Below are 17,848 nucleotides of genomic sequence, written 5' to 3' on the forward strand. Positions count from 1 at the left end.
GCCCAGCCTCAGCCATTGCAGGCATTTGGAGAGTAAACCAGCGGGAGGGAGTGCTCTGAATAAATAGATGAACTGATATTTTTAAAAAACCTTAACTCCTACTTTACACTATACACTAACATCAATTCTAGGTGGCTTTTAACTATAAAATGTTTAACAATAACAATGAAAATTCTGAAACACGATAAGGAGAGTACTTTTTTTAATTTTCGATAGGCCAGGAGTTTGGTTTTTTTTTGTTTTTTTTTTTTTGTTGTTGTTTTTGTTTTTGTGTTTTTTTTTTTTTTTTTTTGACAGGCAGAGTGGACAGTGAGAGAGAGAGAGACAGGGAGAAAGGTATTCCTTTACCACTGGTTCACCCTCCAACGGCCGCTGTGGCTGGTGCACTGCAGCCAGCACACTATGCTGATCCGAAGCCAGGAGCCAGGTGCTTCTCCTGGTCTCCCATGGGGTGCAGGGCCCAAGCACTTGGGCCATCCTCCACTGCACTCCCAGGCCACAACAGAGAGCTGGCCTGGAAGAGGGGCAACTGGGACAGAATCCGGCGCCCCGACAGGGACTAGAACCCAGGGTGCCAGCGCCGCAAGGCGGAGGATTAGCCTATTGAGCCGCGGCGCCAGCCTGGCCAGGGGTTCCTAAGCAAAATACTAAAAGGGACCTTTTTAAAAAGATTTATCTATTTATGTGAAAGGCAGAATAACAGAGAGAGAGAGGGCACTTTCATCTGCTGGTTCACTCCCCATGTGGCCACAATGGTCAGGGCTGAGCCAAGTCAAAGCCAGGAGCCTGGAATTCCATTTGGGTCTCCCGCATGGGTGCAGGCAGAAGCCCAAGTACCTGGGGTATCCTAAGCACATTAGTAGGCAGATGGATCAGAAGTAGAGCAGCCAGAACACAAACTGGCACTCCTATGGGATGCCGGTGTTACAGGCAGCAGCTTTACCTGCTGTGCCACAATGCCAGCACCATGAAAGGGCTTTCAAAGTAGATACATTGGACTTGGACTTTCTCAAAACTGGCAACTTTTGTTCACCAAGAGACATCATTAACAGAGAGAAAAGGAAAGCCACAAAATGAGAGGTATTTATACAACATCCAATCTCAAACGATTTCTATCTGGAATATATACAAAACTTCTACAAATCAATAAGAAGAAAACAGGTATCACAATAGGGAAATTGACAGAAGACATGAACAAGCACTTCACAAGAGAAGTTTTCCAAGTAACCTCCAAACAGATGGAAAAAAAGTAATTCATTAGATATCAGATAAACTCAAGTTAAAATTAAATATTCACAAAATATCTAGAAATTAAGATAGATGGACAACACCAAGTGCTGGTGAAAATGTGGAACAGGGGCCAGCATTACAGTGCAACAGGTGAATCCACTGCCTGTGACACCGGCATCCCATGTGGGTACCAGTTTGAGACCCGGCTGCTCCACTTCTGATCCAGCTCCCTGCTATGGCCTGGGAATCAGTGGAAGATGCCCAAGTGCGTGGGCCCCTGCCACCTACATGTGAGACCCAGATGAAGCTGCTGGCTTCTGGTTTCATCCTGGCCCAGCCCCAGCAGTGGCAACCATTTTGGGAGTGAACCAGCAGGTAGAGGATTTCTCTTTCTTTCTTTCTTTCTTTCTTTCTTTCTTTCTTTCTTTCTTTCTTTCTTTGTCACTCCCCTGCTCACTGTAACTTTCCCTTTCAAATAAATAAAATAAGAACTTTTTTAAAGAAAATATGGAACAACAAGGACTCTCATAGATCACTTATGACAGCAAAATTGGCAACTATTTGGGAGTCTCCACTGAAGCCAACTACATGTGCACCTTATCCGGAAGTTCCACTCCTAGAAATGTGCTCAATTAAAATGCTTACACAGGCCGGCGCCGCGGCTCACTAGGCTAATCCTCCGCCTAGCGGCGCCGGCACACCGGGTTCTAGTCCCGGTCGGGGCGCCGGATTCTGTCCCGGTTGCCCCTCTTCCAGGCCAGCCCTCTGCTGTGGCCAGGGAGTGCAGTGGAGGATGGCCCAGGTGCTTGGGCCCTGCACCCCATGGGAGACCAGGAAAAAAGCACCTGGCTCCTGGCTCCTGCCATCGGATCAGCGCGGTGCGCCGGCCGCAGCGCGCCGGCCGCGGCGGCCATTGGAGGGTGAACCAACGGCAAAGGAAGACCTTTCTCTCTGTCTCTCTCTCTCTCACTGTCCACTCTGCCTGTCAAAAAAAAAAAAAAAATGCTTACACATAAGTATCTAAAGGTCTACACAAAACCTGAAAACAACACACAAAAAAAGTATCAATGAATTGAGATACTCATTCATATAGTAGAATACAGCACGGTCGTGAAAAGTAACATATTGTTCAGATAGGCAACTTCGTGGATGAATCTCACAAACACAGAATTAAGCAGAAGTCGAACACAAAAGGATATACAGCAATCTTCTCCCTCATCCACAGTTTTGCTTTCTGTAGTTTCAGTCATGTGCAGTCGGTGGCTGTCAAAAAGTATTAAATGGAAAATTCCAAAAATCATTCATGCATTTTAAATGGTACAGCACTCTGAACAGTGTGATGAAACCTTGCACCATCCCATTCTGTCCCACTGAGACGTGAATCATCCCTTTGTCCAGTGTTTGCACATTGTATATGCTACCCACCCAGTAGTCTAGGTTATCAGATCAACTGTTGTAGTATCACTTCGCTTGTGGTTAATCCTTATTATACTTGCTAATGGCTCTAAAGTGCAAGAGTAGTGATCTTGATCTTGGAAACTTGGAAATGCCAAAGAGGATCTGTGAAGTGAAAAGATTAATGTTTCTACCTGATAAGGGAAGAAAAATAATCATACGTTGAGATTGCTGAGGTTTGTGGTATGAGTGAATCTTTTATCTGGGACATTGTGACAGAAGAAGAAATTTGTGCTAATTTTGCCATCACATCTCAAACTGAGAAAGTTACAGCCACAATGCATGATGACTGCTTAGTTAACATGGCAAAGGTATTTCATTCGAGGGCGGAAAACATGACAGAAAACATGTTCCAGTCAACACGGTGTGCCAGAAAGCATTGAGCCACAAAGCATCCACTGGAGATCTTGGAATATATACGCTGAGAAGGAGTGGGAACTTGTGTGCGATTCCAATTTATAAGGTCCGAGAATTGGGACAGTTAACCTAGAGTGTCAGAAGTCAGGGTACTGAAAACCTTTGAGGAGGGGTAAAGAGTTATACCAGGGGCTGGCACTGTAGCATAGTGGGTAAAGCCACCACTTGCAGTGCCGGCATCCCATATGGGCACTGGTTCAAGTCCCGGCTGCTCCACTTTGGATCCAGCTCTCTGCTCTGGCCTGAGAAAGCAGTAGAACATGGCCCAAGTCCTTGGATCCCTGCACCCTCATGGGAAACACATGAGCTCCTGGCTCCTGGCTTCAGATTGGCCCAGCTCTGGCCATTGCAGTCAACTGGGGAGTGAACCAGTGGATGGGAGACCTCTCTCTCTCTCTCTCTCTCTCTCTCTCTCTCTCTCTGTGTGTGTGTGTGTGTGTGTCTCCTTCTCTCTGTGTTAACTCTGACTTTCAAATAAATGAATAAATCTTTTAAAAAAATACTTATACCAGATGTCAAGGTAGAGACAAGACAGGTTCTGTTTCATTATCTGGCCGCTGGCTACACAGGTGTGTTTACCTTGTGATCATTAATCAACTTGTTCACATGATTTATATTCTTTCCCACATGGGATACGCATTTGACAAATCATGTCAGAGAGCAAGTATGGAAGCAGAGGGCCCAGGTAAGAGGACGTTGTAATAGTTCAGGCAGGAGATTGTGAGGTGGTCTGGAGAGGGTTTGGCAGAGAGGGAGAGACGTAGGTTAGTTTAGGATGTGTTTTGGTGAAAAATTTTAAATGAGTTTGGAGGCTGAGGGAAAAGAGGAATGCAACAGTGGCCCCTAGGTCTGTAGCCCGAGCGGCTGGGTGTACCAGGAGGAGACCCTTGAAGGAACCAGCACCGCTTAGGTGCCTGCAGACACGGCCTCACTTATTTCTCCAAGTACCCTTTCTTAGTTGCCATTTATAACACCACTTTACCGAAGAAGAAATTGAGGCTTGCAGAGATGAAAAGAGTTGTCAAGGTCTGGCAAGGAACAGCATGGAAAGATTTTTGTTTGGGAGAGTATTAGGTGTAATGTTGGGGTGCACACACTCTTCTATTTTAAAAGATTTATTTATTGTATTGGAAAGGCAGAGTTACAGAGAGGCTGAGGGAGAGAGAGAGAGAGAGAGAGAAAGAGAGAGAGAGGTCTTTCATCTGCTGGTTCACTCCCCAGATGGACACAATGGCCAGAGCTTCACCGATATGAAGCCAGGAGCCAGGAGCTTCTTCCTGGTCTCCCACGCAGGTGCAGGAGCCCAAGGACTTAGACTATCCTCCACTGCTTTCCCAGGCCGTAGCAGAGAACTGGATCCAAAGTGGAGCAGCCAGGACTCAAACCAGCACCCATACGACATGCTGGCATTGCAGGCAGCGGTTTTACCCACTATGCCACAGCGCCAGCCCCAGAGTGCAGACTCTAGAACCCGCCAGCCAAGGTTTGAAGCTGGCCTCTGATGGTGAACAATATGCTCTAGTCTCTGGACTTACTGTGTCCTCATCTGTAAAGTAGAGTGACAGTCTTACCTACTTCACAGCATTAATACATGCCATCTCTGAGGCCGGTATTGTGGTGCAGTAGGTTAAGTCGCTGCCTGCGATTCCAGCAAAGCAACACGTATGAGCAGCTGTTCATGTCCCAGCTGCTCTACTTCTGATCCAGATCCCTACCAATGCACCTGGGAAAGCAGTAGAAGATGGCCCAAGTACTTCAGCCCCTGCCACCTACATGGAGACCCAGATGGAGTTCCAGGCTCCTGACTTTAGCCTGGCTGAACCCTGGCTGTTGTGACCATTTGGGGAGTAGACCAATAAACAGAAGATTCTCTCTCTCTCTCTCTCTCTCTCTCTCTCTCTCTCTCCCTCTCCCCTTGTAACTCTGCCTTTCAAATAAATCTTTTTGGGGCTGGTACTATGGCTCAGTAGGTTAATCCTTCATCTTTGGAGTCCACATCCCATATGGGCGTCAGTTCGAGTCCTGGCTGCTCCACTTCCCATCCAGCTCTCTGCTATGGCCTGGGAAAGCAGTAGAAGATGGCCCAAATCCTTGGCCCCCCGCATGGGAGACCTGGAAGAAGCTCCTGGCTCCTGATAGGTCCAGCTCCAGTCATTGTAGCCAATTGGAGAGCGAACCAGCCGATGGAAGACCTTTCTCTCTGTCTCTCCCTCTCACTGTCTGTAACTCTACGTCTCAAATAAATAAATTCTTTTTAAAAATAAATAAAATTTTTAAAAAAATACATCTCTATGTTTTCCATCATCAGCTTCTGTGTGGACTTCCCAAAGGGGTAAAGAAACAGAAGGTGGAATTTAGTACTTGAGCCAAGATCTGCTTCATTAGCATGGTGAATGCCCTTTAAAACATAGAAACAAATGATGGTATATAATGTTATTGCTACATAATAGAGACCATCAGGACCAAAACGCAGAATCCAAAAGACATAAAGTAGATACGACTGCAGAAGATTCTGGCTGGGCAGGCTGTTGGCTGTCAAGGTGCCAATATGGTTTTCTGTATATTGAAGAGAGGAATTGTTCAAGTTATTCACCAACCATTCTGTGGAGCTGCTAAATCCCAGCCCTCCCTCACCCCCGCAAGGTGCACAGAGGTAAGAGGCAGCACAATTTGACTGTGTAGATGCTGTAGTATACAAAGTTGTGCACTTCTGAACTACATGCTGCTTTTCATCCTTTTTCTCCTACTCGAATTATGGTAGCAGCATCCAGACTCCTGGTATCCAGTTTCTTCCTCTTCAACAAATGCTTCCTGAACACCTTGCCACTTGCAGATTTTCTGCTGGGTGTCAGAACAAGCCCACGTGGTGCCCTCCTGGGGCTTCAGACCCACATCCTGCTGGAGGGATATTTCTGATGTCAGCAGAAAGCACCTTGTGAATGGTAAAGGACTGATCCGGTATTGTTGCTGTGGGGTGAGCAAGGTGGCAGCGGCAGTGGTTAAAGCAGAGCTCTTCCCTTTCCACGCCTCTCCACTGCCTATGGGATTAAGTTGGGCAGCCACATACAAACCAGTTCCAGCCTGTTTTCCCATCTGCTACCTCAGCCTACACTCTGTCCACACCAAACCTCTGACAGTCCCATTTTCACACCTCAAGGCCCTTGACTATTTATCACGCTCTGAAATATTCTCCTTTTGTCTGCCCAAGAAACTCCACTTAATCTTCCAAGGTCCAATTGCAACCTCCCTAACTCCCCCTAAAGGTAGTGTTCATCCCTTTCCTCCTCATCTCAAAGCTTTCTCTATACAAGTGCTCTTGGTGGTGGTGGGAAAGACTGGTAAGAACAACCTAAGAATCATCTTCAAACCCCAGGCCCATCCCTGCTCACCAGAAATCCAGACTTTGAGTCAACAAACCAACTCGGGCTGAGTCCCACCTCAGCTGTTCTCCATCTTAGTCAAGCAGCCTAACTGCCCAAGGCTTCATAGCCCATGTAAAATGGGCAAAGGAGTGAGCAGAAATGACTCGCTGAGACAGAATGTATATAAATCACTTAGTGCAGGATTTGACACCCAACTATTTTTGAAGAGTTTGAGTTTATTCTGATGTCAACAGCCTGTCCACTCCTCTCCCCACCCTACTCTATCCCTTCCAGGTCAAGAAACACTGGCCAGCATTCATCAGATGGTGTTAGGATCTGTTGTTTATGCAGCTGTGCCTCCTGCTAATGGGAGATCCTGGAGGTCAGAAACGTGTGTTCATTCTGGAAGTTAGTTCTCAGCTCAGCACTGTAGCATGGTGCCAGGAACAGTGCACTGCTCACAAGCTGTTTGACTTTGTTCAACTCAGTCTATCTGTTGGCCTCAGTTGTTTTAGTTGTGAAATGGGGAGAAGAATGCCTCGAGATAAGGTAATCACAAACATCAAACAAGATCAAGAGTGGGAAAGTGTTTTGGATGGTGTACAAAAGTGAGTTGTTCTGATGATGTCATCCAAAGAGAAAAGGGGCTTATAACGTCACAGGTACACACCTGTGACTCACCCTACTATGGCTTGAAGGCACCCTTCAAAGCTCCTGATGTAAAACAAACAAACAAGCCACTGCCTAATGGGAGGTGTTTAAGGCAAGAGGGCTCCACCCTCATGCACGGATTAACCCCAGTCACACAGGAGCTTGAGGCTGCATGGTCGATCTCTTGCTCTCTGTCTCTTTGCCTTTGCACAGGAGGTGGAACAGTGACAAGGCCCTTGCCAGATGCCAGCCCCTCTGTCTTGGACTTCCCAAAATCTGAAATCATGGGCCAGGGAGTTTTGGAGCATGTAGATTATCCAATCTAGGGTATTCTGCACGAAATGGACTAATATCACCCCTACCTCTCCTTTCTTATTCCATAGAAGATCAATGTGCCCTTCTTTCCTTAAACATTCTTAGCTGGCTTATACTTCAGAGAAGATTCCACAATGACCTGCACAATAGCTCAAGCCTTTCCAAAGACAAAAACAAATGAATGCCTTGTTATAAAGTCTGTTCCTCCAGAAGGTTGAGCACTGAGATCACTGCAGTGGGCAAGACAGACATGATCCTTTCCCCAGCAGTTTCCATTCTAGTTGGGGAGATGCTAAGTGACCAACAAGTAAGCATGTAAGTACACTGACTCTTTGTATTCACAGATTCTGCATTTATAGACTCAACCAACCACGGATTAAAAATATTTGGCAAAGAATTACATCTGTAGTAAACATGTACCACCTTCTGTATTGTCATTCCCATTATTCAATATAGTATAGCAACTATTTGCATAGCATTTACATTGCACTAGGTATTATAAGGAATCTAGAGATGATTTAAAATATGTAGGAGGATATATGAAGATGAAATGCAAATATTATATCATTTTAATTAAGGGACTTGAGCATCCACAGATTTTGGTATGTGCAGGAGGTCCTGTAACCAGTTTTCCCATGGAAAGAACGGGATGACTATAAAATTACTTCCCAGAGTAATGAGGACTAAAAGAAAAAAGGAATTGTGCTAACGAGGCAAGGATGCTGCCAGGTAGGGCCTTGCAGGCTGTGATAAAAATGTAGGAATCAAATAAGCAATCATAGGAAGAAAAGGAAGTTACTTTGGCCTCTGCTTCTCCTGTGTGCCTTCATGCAGCAGATTAATTCAACACCTATTGTGTGTCAGCCACCATGCTAGGAGACAGAGACAGGGAGAAAAATAAAACATGGAAACAGTTTTGATGAGTGTGGCAGCTGAGGACACAGTTGCATAAGTAATTATGATACAATGTGATAAGAAGTCTAGAAGAGCATTGTAAAGGCTAGGGGAGCCCGGAGGAAGAAAGACTAACTGTGCCATAGGTGTCAGGGAGATTTTCATTGAGAATGAGGACACTTTCCCTTGCAGATGAGCCATTGGTAGTAAAGGGAAGACTATTTTTATAGAAAGCTTTTATTTAATAAATATAAATTTTGTAAGTACAACTTTTGGATTATAGCAGTTTTTCCTCCCATGCCCACACTCCCACCCCCACACCTCTCCCACCTCCTACTCCCTCTCCCATCCCATTCTTCATTAAGATTCATTTTAATTATCTTTATATACAGAAGATCAACTCTATATTAAGTAAAGATTTCAGCAGTTTGCACCCACACAGACACACGAAGTACTGTTTGAAGACTAGTTTTACCATTAATTCGCATAGTACAACACATGAAGGACAGAGGTCCTACATGGGGAGCAAGTGCACAGTGACTCCTGTTGTTGATTTAACAATTGACACTCTTATTTATGATGTCAGTGATCACCCAAGGCTCTTGTCATGAGCTGCTAAGGCTGTGGAAGCCTCTTGAGTCCACAAACTCCGAAATTACTTAGGGCCATAAGCAAAGTGGAAGTTCTCTCCTCCACTCAGAGAAAGGTACCTCCTTCTTTGATAGCCCCTTCTTTAAGGGAAAACTATTGCAGCCAAGGGGAGCAGCAGGTGCTAAGACACAGGGGTGAACCTGTTCGGTCATACGGTGGCACACTGGAGAGGAGGGCCTATGTCTTGCTGATGAAGGATCTAAAATGCCACAGCAAAGAAGGTGTGTGTGTGTGTGTGTGTGATCTAGAAAGATTCCTCTGAGGCATGGTTGATGCTGGACAAGAATGAGGTACTTGGGGCCGGTGCCGTGGCTCACTTGGCTAATCCTCCACCTGCGTCACCAGCATTCCATATGGGTGCCGGGTTCTAGTCCCGGCTGCTCCTCTTCCAGTCCAGCTCTCTGCTGTGGAGGGCAGTGGAGGATGGTCCAGGTGATTGGTCCAGGTGATTCCACCCGCATGGGAGACCAGGAGGAAGCACCTGGCTCCTGGCTTCAGATAGGCGTTGTTCTGGCCTTTGCGGCCATTTGGGGAGTGAACCAATGGAAGGAAGACCTTTCTCTCTGTCTCTCTCTCTCACTGTTTGACTCTACCTGTCAAATAAGTAAAAAAAATTAACTAATTAATTAAAAAAAAAAAAGAATGAGGTACTTGAGGCCAGCCTTGTGGCACAGTAAGTTGCTGCCTGGGACACCAGCAACCCATATCCCATATCCGAGTATTGGTTGGAGCCCCAGCTGCTCCCCTTCTGATCCAGCTCCCTGTAAAATGTGTCTCAGATGATGGCCCAAGTATATGGGTCCCTGTCACCCACGTGGAAGACCCAGATACTGTTCTTGTTCCTGGCTTTGGCCTGGGCCAGTCCTGCCATTGTGGGCATTTGGGGCATGAATCCACAGATGGGAGATATATATCTCTCTCTCTCTCACACACACACACACAGAGAGAGAGAGAGAGAGAGAGAGAGAGAGAGAGTCTTTCTAATAAACCAATAAATAAAAATCTTTAAAAAAAATAAGGTGCTGGAGGCAGTTAGATGGTAAGTGGAGTTTCCAACAGGGCAGGTAGGTATACAGCCACATTTGGCGGTTGGTCACAGACGGGAGGGGGGAGATTTCCAAGGCGAAATGTCCTAGTCACAGGCCCCCTAAGTCCCCAAACTTCAGGGCAGAACCTCTGTGTGAGGAACTCCCCCGTCTCCCTCTTGATTTCACAGCCACCTCTGCTGGCGCCCTCTCTCCTCGCCGCCGCCGCCAGCCCCCGCCTCTTTGCTCAGGAAGCTCGGGTCTCCCAGGGAGCGGGTCTGCCCTTGGGGGAGGCCTCTCGGTTCTGTGCCTGCAGCTGGGCTGACGGGGCGCGCGGAAGAGGGGCTTGGCGCCCCCCGCCTGCACATGTACTAGCCCAGGCAGGAGGAAGCGCCTCGGCGGAGGAACCGGGGAAGAGGGGGAGGCAGAGGCGCGCCAGCATCTCGGTCCCGGGCGCCCTGGTCGGCCGCGGAGGAGCTGCAGCCTCCAACAGGTTCGTAGAACGCGCGCTCGCTCTCGCGCCCGGCAGCCACCTGCTCCGGCGGCGTAGGTTAGCTGCAGAGACCCTCGCCTTGGGCCCCGCGCTGCGGCGCTCCCCGCAGGCGGCTCCCTCCGGCCTCTCCCCCGCCCCGGCAGCGCTCAGCCGCCGGCGGTTCTTCCGGGGCGAGGCGGAGGGCGCCGCGGGCTCCCTTCCCCTTCAGCACCACTTCGGGGACGGAGCCCGTGCCCCGGCGGGGGCCTCCCCTGTTCAGCACCGCCCCGGCGGACAGCGTCGCCGGGCGAGCTCCGCGCCTCTGTCGGTCCCGGCTCAGCCCCGCGGGCTCCGCTCCCCGCGTCAGCACCGAGGCGGCGGACAGCTTCTGCCAGCCGCCCGCGTCCCGGCCCCTGGCGGCAGACAAAGCGAGGGGCTATGGCCCCCTGCATTCCCAGGGGGAGTTGGTGGGTGCCTCATTGGGGGATATCGGTGTCTCCCAGAGCGGGGTCGGGGACGAGCCGGAGAGAGGGGGCCTAGCTACAGCCCCGCTTCCCTGGCTCTGCCATTCGCCAAGGCCTGGCGGTGCAATGGCGGGTCCCGGCTGCAAAGGTCCCGGGCTCGGTAGGGCGCGCCAGGCCTATTCTGAGCTCCTGCCCAGGAGGGAGTGCACCGCCGCCTGTTTCCTGAAGACCCCCCACCCATACCCCCTCCCCCACCCGAGCCGGGACCGGGGACTTCCGAGAGCCTAACATAGATGCCCGCTGGCTGGCAGCTGCGATCGCTGACTCTGGCTGTCCCCGGAACATCCCTAGAAAGTGTGAGGCTGAGTTTCCGTGGGGGGAGGGCGCAGAGAAACCGCGGGGAAGCCGCACCAACGTGTGGGGCAGCTACAGGCTCCCCCACCCCCACTTGCCCAGAGTTCCGCCTCCACCTCCGGAGAAATCCCGGCCCGCAAGGAAGGAAGTGGGGGAGGGGTGACCCGGGCAGCGGGTTGCAAACGCAACTAAGCTTTGGGAGACTGCAATTAGCAAGACAAGAGGTTTGAGCGGGTACGCGAAGCTGGGAGGTTCCCGAACTGGGAAGCCAGCTCGGCTGCCGGAAACCAAACGGGGAAGAGAAACCTTCCCTCCCAGAGCTGGAGGTGGGAGGGCCCTGGGATCATGTGATCCTCGAGATGGCTGATAGTCTCACCGGGAGACGGCGCCTAGGGGGCAGAGGTGATCCGCCCAAGGTCGCTCAGCGGTTCAGTAGCACAGCTGGGCCCGAAACCCAGGCCTGTTGTGTAACGTTCACAGAGAAGACTTTTTAAACCCCAGATACAAGAAGAGCGAAGCGGTTTCCATTCTGAGCCCAGTCTCAGTTCTGTCGCTGTAGTAGTGTGTGACCTTGAGCAATCCACCTCTATCTTGAGCTGTTAAGGAGAAAAGACATGGGGTGGGTGCTGTGGTGCAGTGGGTTAGAGCCCCAGCCTGCAGCGCTGTGGTATCACACGTGGGCACAGGTTCAAGTCCCAACTGCTCCACTTCCGATCCAGCTCCCTGCAGGTAGGCCTGGGAGAGCAGTGGAGGAGTGTTTGGGCCCCTGCACCCAGGCTTCTGGCTCCTGGCTTTAGACCACTCAATTCCAGCCATTGCAGCCATCTGGGGAGTGAACCAGAGGATGGAAGACCTTTCTCTCTCTCTCTCTCTCTCTAACTTTTTCAAATAAATAATAATTATAAAAAAGGATATAATCACACCCACTTGTGCTGGGGATTTAGTGGGCTGGCTAAATAACAAGCTTAGTTTAGAACCTGGCACACCTGGCACACACCAGCTCCCCAAACCGGTACTACCCATTGCTGTGTACCCGTTGCTGTAGTTATTCTTTCTGTAAACATGCTGAGAACCTGGCTGTGCACTGAGGGGACAGAGCAGTGTCCCAAGGATGACAGAGATCAGCAGAGGAAGCAGAAAAAAACCACGGTTGTAATATGGTGTGAGAAGTGTCGAGGCAAGTACACGAGGCTGCAGGATCTCCGAGGAGGAGTGACAAACTGTGGAATGGAGGAAAAGGCCCCCAGACAGATGGAGCTGTGTGCAAAGGCTTAGAGGTGTGAATCACAGCCACGAGGGTGATGCCACTGAGCCGGAGGGTCCTCAGGACAGGGACTGCGAAGTGACAGGAGAAAGGGGGGGTTTGAAATATTGAAAGTATAATAGAATAAAACCCATGTATTCAATAGTGCACCAATTTTATGTCATCTCTCTGTCCCTCCTCACACACATGCACGCACACACACATACATACTTTGAAGCAAACTCAAGACATCATATCATTCCATGCAGAATGATTTCTTTTTTTAAGATTTATTTATTTATTTGAAAGCAGCTTCTTTTGAGTATCCCATGTGGGTGGCAGGAGCCCAAGCATTTGGGCCATCTTCTGCTGCTTTTCCAGGCCATTAGCAGGGAGCTGGATGGGAAGTGGAGCATCCAGGACTTGAACTAGCACTCATAGGGGATGCCAGTGTTGCATGCAGTAGCTTTACCTACTATGCCATAGCACCGGCCCCTCACAGAGCAATTTCTAACATCATTAACAACTTCTGCCATTCAAATGTGTTGTGCCTCCTTGGAAGCCATGAACTCAAGTCATAACTTCTGCCTGCACTGTCCCATTCTTAGCAGAAAGGTTTGAGGGTGGGGTATATGAATTAGAAGAAGCTGCTTCTGGAAAAAACAAGGGTACATCCACCCTTGGCAAGGTTAGTGATTTCTACCAACCTCCCTGGGCCATCAGCCAGTGACTGTTTGCCAGAGTGACCAAAAGACAGACAGGGCCCCATCAAGAAGAAGTAGGCTCTTCCCAAAGTCGTGTGAGTCAGGAGCTCATCGGGGTAGAAGGCTGGGAGTTACAGAAATGACTGACTTGGGAGTCATCCCACCAGGTTTTACAGATGGGGAAGACAAGAGCAAGAGAGATGGGGTAAAATTTACCCCAGGTCCCACAGGGTTGAGACCACAGCCATGGTCTTTGAACTTGTGATCCAGAGTTCACCATTCCACCTGCCAGCTTAGACCCAATGGTTGCTGAGCCCATAGACTGTGGACACCACATCCTTTCGCAGCTCCAAGAGCCCAGAAGGAGGTAGGGGATGTGAGGCAGGACGAGTCCTTCCTGGTTCTCAAGAGGTTGACAATGTATGACCATGGGGCTTGAAAACTCTTTGACGACGTGTCCTTCCGTACACTTTCAAAGTCAGGTGCTCCTGCCAGCACCTTCCGGTTACTGTGTGACCTCTCGGCTGGCCCTCTTGCTCCTTATTAGCAAAGGCTCTGCAGGCAGACTCTGGGGCCTCATTTCGGTGGGTTTTTGACAGTCCTGCCGAGTGCTTGTGAAGCCTCCTTTTCCCCCACTGGCCCTGACTTTGGCTGCACATCCCTCTCGGCTGCAGACTGCAGCTCCTCTGGGGGTGTTAAATGAGTAGCGTTTGGCCCAGGCCCTGGCAGATCTCAGAGCTCTTGTGCCTTTTTGGAGCACACAGGCTCTCCAGTTCCTGATGAAATGTGACAGCCGTGATAGGTCTGGGTGCCCCGATCGGGCTCTGGAGCTCTGACTACACCAATCAGCATTTTGACTTTTCAGGGAAGTGCCTGCAACACTGGGGAGGGCAGGGTCTCACAAGCTCCCCCGCCTCCTGAGACACGCGCGCGCACGCATGCAAGGAGCTCTCAGCAGCCCTGGTGAAGAGAACAGCCAATAAAATTGACTTACTTCTGGGAGTGTGACTGCAGGCAAGACAAAGGAAGGTGATAAAGATAGTGAACTTCAGCTTGTGAAATTGTCCTGGCTATTAGCCTGGAATGAGACCGATTTAGATGTATTATATTACCCGGGCCTAGTTGTATTGCAATATACAGGATCCCAAGGGGCACCTGGTGAGCATCCACTCTTCCTTCGAGATGGTTATTCAGTGAACGGCTGCTCTGAGCCAGGCTCCGCTCCAGGGGCTGGTGATACAGCAGAACAAGACACCTCTGGTGCCTGTCCTCTGGGGCTTACGGCGTGGATACAATCATCAATAACAATTACAAAGTAAACATGAAAACACTAAGGCTGACACACAGACCAGGGAGGCCTGTTGGAAATGGTGACCCGGCACGGAGGCCCAAGTCACAAGGAAAGTTGGTCCATGTGCGGATGTGGGGCCGAACAGTGCAGGCAGAGGAAATAGCTCTAGCAGAGGCCCTAATGTGAGCCTGCACTGTTCTGGGGGGACGGGCAGGGGGCCAGTGTGGCTGGAGCACAGTGATCAAGGGGAGAGCGCAGCAGGTGAGGGCAGGGAGCGAGCCGCCAGTGGATCAGGCAGAACCTTCTCGGCCATGGCCAGCCTTGGGATTCTATCCAAAATATCATGGATTGTCGCTGGATGGTTGGAAGCAAGCAGTGCTAAAAACTGGTCTGGGTTTTTAAAGCGTGCTGTCGTTGCTACGTGGAGAATGGATGACAGAAGCTTCTGGACTGGGCACAGAGGAGACAAGGGAGATGGAGACACGACCTCCCCCCCCCCCCACCTCAATGTGCTCAGCACAGACAAGAATGGCCGAGCCCCGATGTGAGGTTGCCACTGGGGTAGGGAGGGCAAGGCCTTGTGGGAATACAGAGACAGGAGTGAATTCAGCCTGGGAGGCATCAGGGAAGACTTTGTGGAGTTGGGCGATGGATGTTGAATTGTACCCAGCAAATGAGAGTAGCAGGGCTAGAGCATAGGTAGGCAAAAGGCAGTGTATAGTCACACTGGATTCCATGGTCCAGGAGGCAGGTTGCCCAGGTTCAAATCCCGGCTCTGCCATTTAGTAGTTGTGTGTGTGTGTTTAGGCAAGTTTTGTACTTCTGTGGGCCTCAATGTCTACTTCCTTAAGCCGAGGAGAAGCCAAATCCTTATTTTAAAGGATTTGAGTGGAGACTAAAAAGTGAAAATTTGAGAAGCACTCTGACAGTCCCAGCACTAAGGAAGTGCTGTATGTGAGCCTTGCTGAATAGAAATGGTATGAGACAGCAGGGAGCAAACGCTGAAACCTGACGCTCAGTGGCTTTGGGTCCCGGCGGAGATGCCCATCTTGCTCCGTAAGCAGTGAGAGAATCTTCAAAGGTTGCTAAGCAGGGGATTTAGGGTGCAGAATAAGATAAAACCCGGAAGGCCCAGAGAGGGGAGGGGACTGGCCCGCAGTCACACAGCAGGACTCTCTGTTATTTGTCTGAGGCCAAGGGCAGAGTGCATTTGCTTCTGTCACTGCATCCTCAGAATCTCGAAAAGCACCCAGAATATTCTCAGTAAATATTTGTTCAATATGTTGCGGAATCAATGGCCAAAGGGGATGAGAAATGTCAGGAGCCTTGAATCCTTGAGAAGGTCAGAGCATTTGCACAGTGGAAAATGAACAAATTCAAGGAAACTGAACTCCTCGAGGTGTTGACTCCAGCTTGGGGGATTCTCAAGCCCCTCCAAACCCCAGGTTCTCTCCTATAACAAGAGACATCAGTGCCCACCCCCACCCCAGGCAGCCCCTCAACCCACAGCAAGCCTGGCTGCCTAGGGTTCAGAAGTTAATCCTGGTAAAGTGCCTGGAAGATGAAGACTGTTCCCCAGACATCCGCGTGGTAATTGCCAGTGCGGAGAAAATGTAGCTCCGTATTTGCAAGAGGCAGGTCTTTGTATTCCACACACACAAAAAAAAAAATTAAAAAAAAAAAAGCAGCCATTAGAATTCCTGTCTGTGACTTGGAGAGCTATGACAGCCAGGCGGGCCAGTAGGGTCTCTGCAGTTCAAGTAGCAGATGGCAAGAGACTGGGAGGAACTCAGCCCCACTCTGACATCGCCAAACGCCTACTCGGAGCAGAGCCTGGGGCCAGACGCTTCTCCAACAGGACACAGTCCCAGCCCTGGCACTGCCCAGCTGGTGAACTTGGGCAAATCCCATCATTTCTCTGAGTTTCAAGTTCATCATCTGTAAAGTGAGAGTATACTACCGCCCCACCCCCAACCCCCAGCCCCGGGGGCACTCGCTCGATTGACAGGCTGTGTGCAGCAAAAGTGCTTTCAGTTCTGACAATGACCCTCGGAGCGGGGGTTGTCACCCCACTTCCCAAATGTGGAAACTGAAGCCCAGAGAACGGCTCATTGAGTACCTGCTACAGGCCATCTGGTTTAGGAGCTGGAGAGGCAGCGGCGAATCGCACAGACAGGGGCCGTGTGTTCACAGAGCTCAGGTTCCTGTGAGGAGACAGAAAACAAGCAAGTAAACACATCAGATAATTCCACCGCGTCATACCTGCGCTAGGAGGGGACTCAAACAGGCGGGCGTGCCAGGCAGAATGCAGGCAGTTGAAATAAGGTGGCTGGGGAGACTCCAAGGGAAGATTACTGAAGATGAATGATGAGAAGAAGCCACCCAGGGGACAAGCATCCAGATAAAAGGAACAGAACGTGCAGAGGTCTTGGGGCAGGAAAAAGCCCAATAAGTTGGGTGAGACAAAAACCAAGTGAGAACAGGGCGGGGACTGGCAAATGATGAGGGCACAGAGGTTGCAGGCGCCACATCAGGCTGGGCCTTGAAGGCTAGGCAGAGTCTATTTGTAGGGGAGAAAAACAGCATGATCTGAAAGGTGACAAAGCCACTTCCTTCAATTGTCCATGCAGGAAGGGGCCAGACGGGATGAAACCCGAGTCAGAGGGATCCCCTGGACTTTCCTTCGGGCCCACAATCCGCACCAGAGCAGGTCAGCCAGGGGCAGGCCAAGTGATGCACCTGCAGGACTCACCTGCTACCAAGTAAATCCACCGGCCAGCTGGCTGTGGGGGGCGCTGCAGGGTGGGGGTGGGGGGCTGGGTGCCTTGCTGGTTGCAGAGAGAGAAGACTTAGCATAGGCCAGACCAGGGTGATCCCTGTAAGAGTGGCACCTGCTTCGGGTGCACAATTTAAGGGAGTGCTTAGAAAACTCAGTCTCCGAGATAAATAATGTTTTAATTTAGGACAAAATGTTCATGATGAATAAAGCATATCAAAATTATGAATAAGGACAGGGTACAAAAAAAAAAAGCCAGGATTCATGCAAAGAAATCAAGTAGAGGGATTCACGCATTAGCAAGGCCTCATGCTGTACCTGGTAACCTTTTCTCAACTACAGCGACAGCCCCCTGGGGTCGGGCTCTGTTCCCACAAGTCGGTGGGCTCACAATGAACCGAGAGGAAAACACAGTCCTTAAAGAGCCTCAGAGACCTCTGTCTGCCTTAGTAGTGGGGACAGGAGCCCAGAGCAGAGACCACACAGTGAGGAAGTGATGCCAGGACCAATCCCAGGCACCAGGGGCACTGCCTCTCCAGCCTCA

At 50.1% G+C, this 17,848-nt stretch overlaps 1 protein-coding gene across 1 annotated transcript in view; it reads left to right on the forward strand.

Annotated features, from left to right (window-relative positions):
- Positions 1-10,227: 10,227 nt before the first annotated feature.
- Positions 10,228-17,848, forward strand: part of CPLX2 (complexin 2) — an 81,087-nt gene continuing 73,466 nt past the window's right edge. Inside the window, exon 1 of the mRNA XM_051843633.3 lies at positions 10,228-10,493. The gene's annotated coding sequence lies outside the window, so the exon portion shown is untranslated. The remainder of the gene's footprint in view (positions 10,494-17,848) is intronic.

Source organism: Oryctolagus cuniculus, chromosome 6, assembly GCF_051225735.1.
Source record: "Oryctolagus cuniculus isolate XC-2025 breed Fujian yellow rabbit chromosome 6, ASM5122573v1, whole genome shotgun sequence".
NCBI classification, from domain to species: Eukaryota; Metazoa; Chordata; class Mammalia; order Lagomorpha; family Leporidae; genus Oryctolagus; species Oryctolagus cuniculus.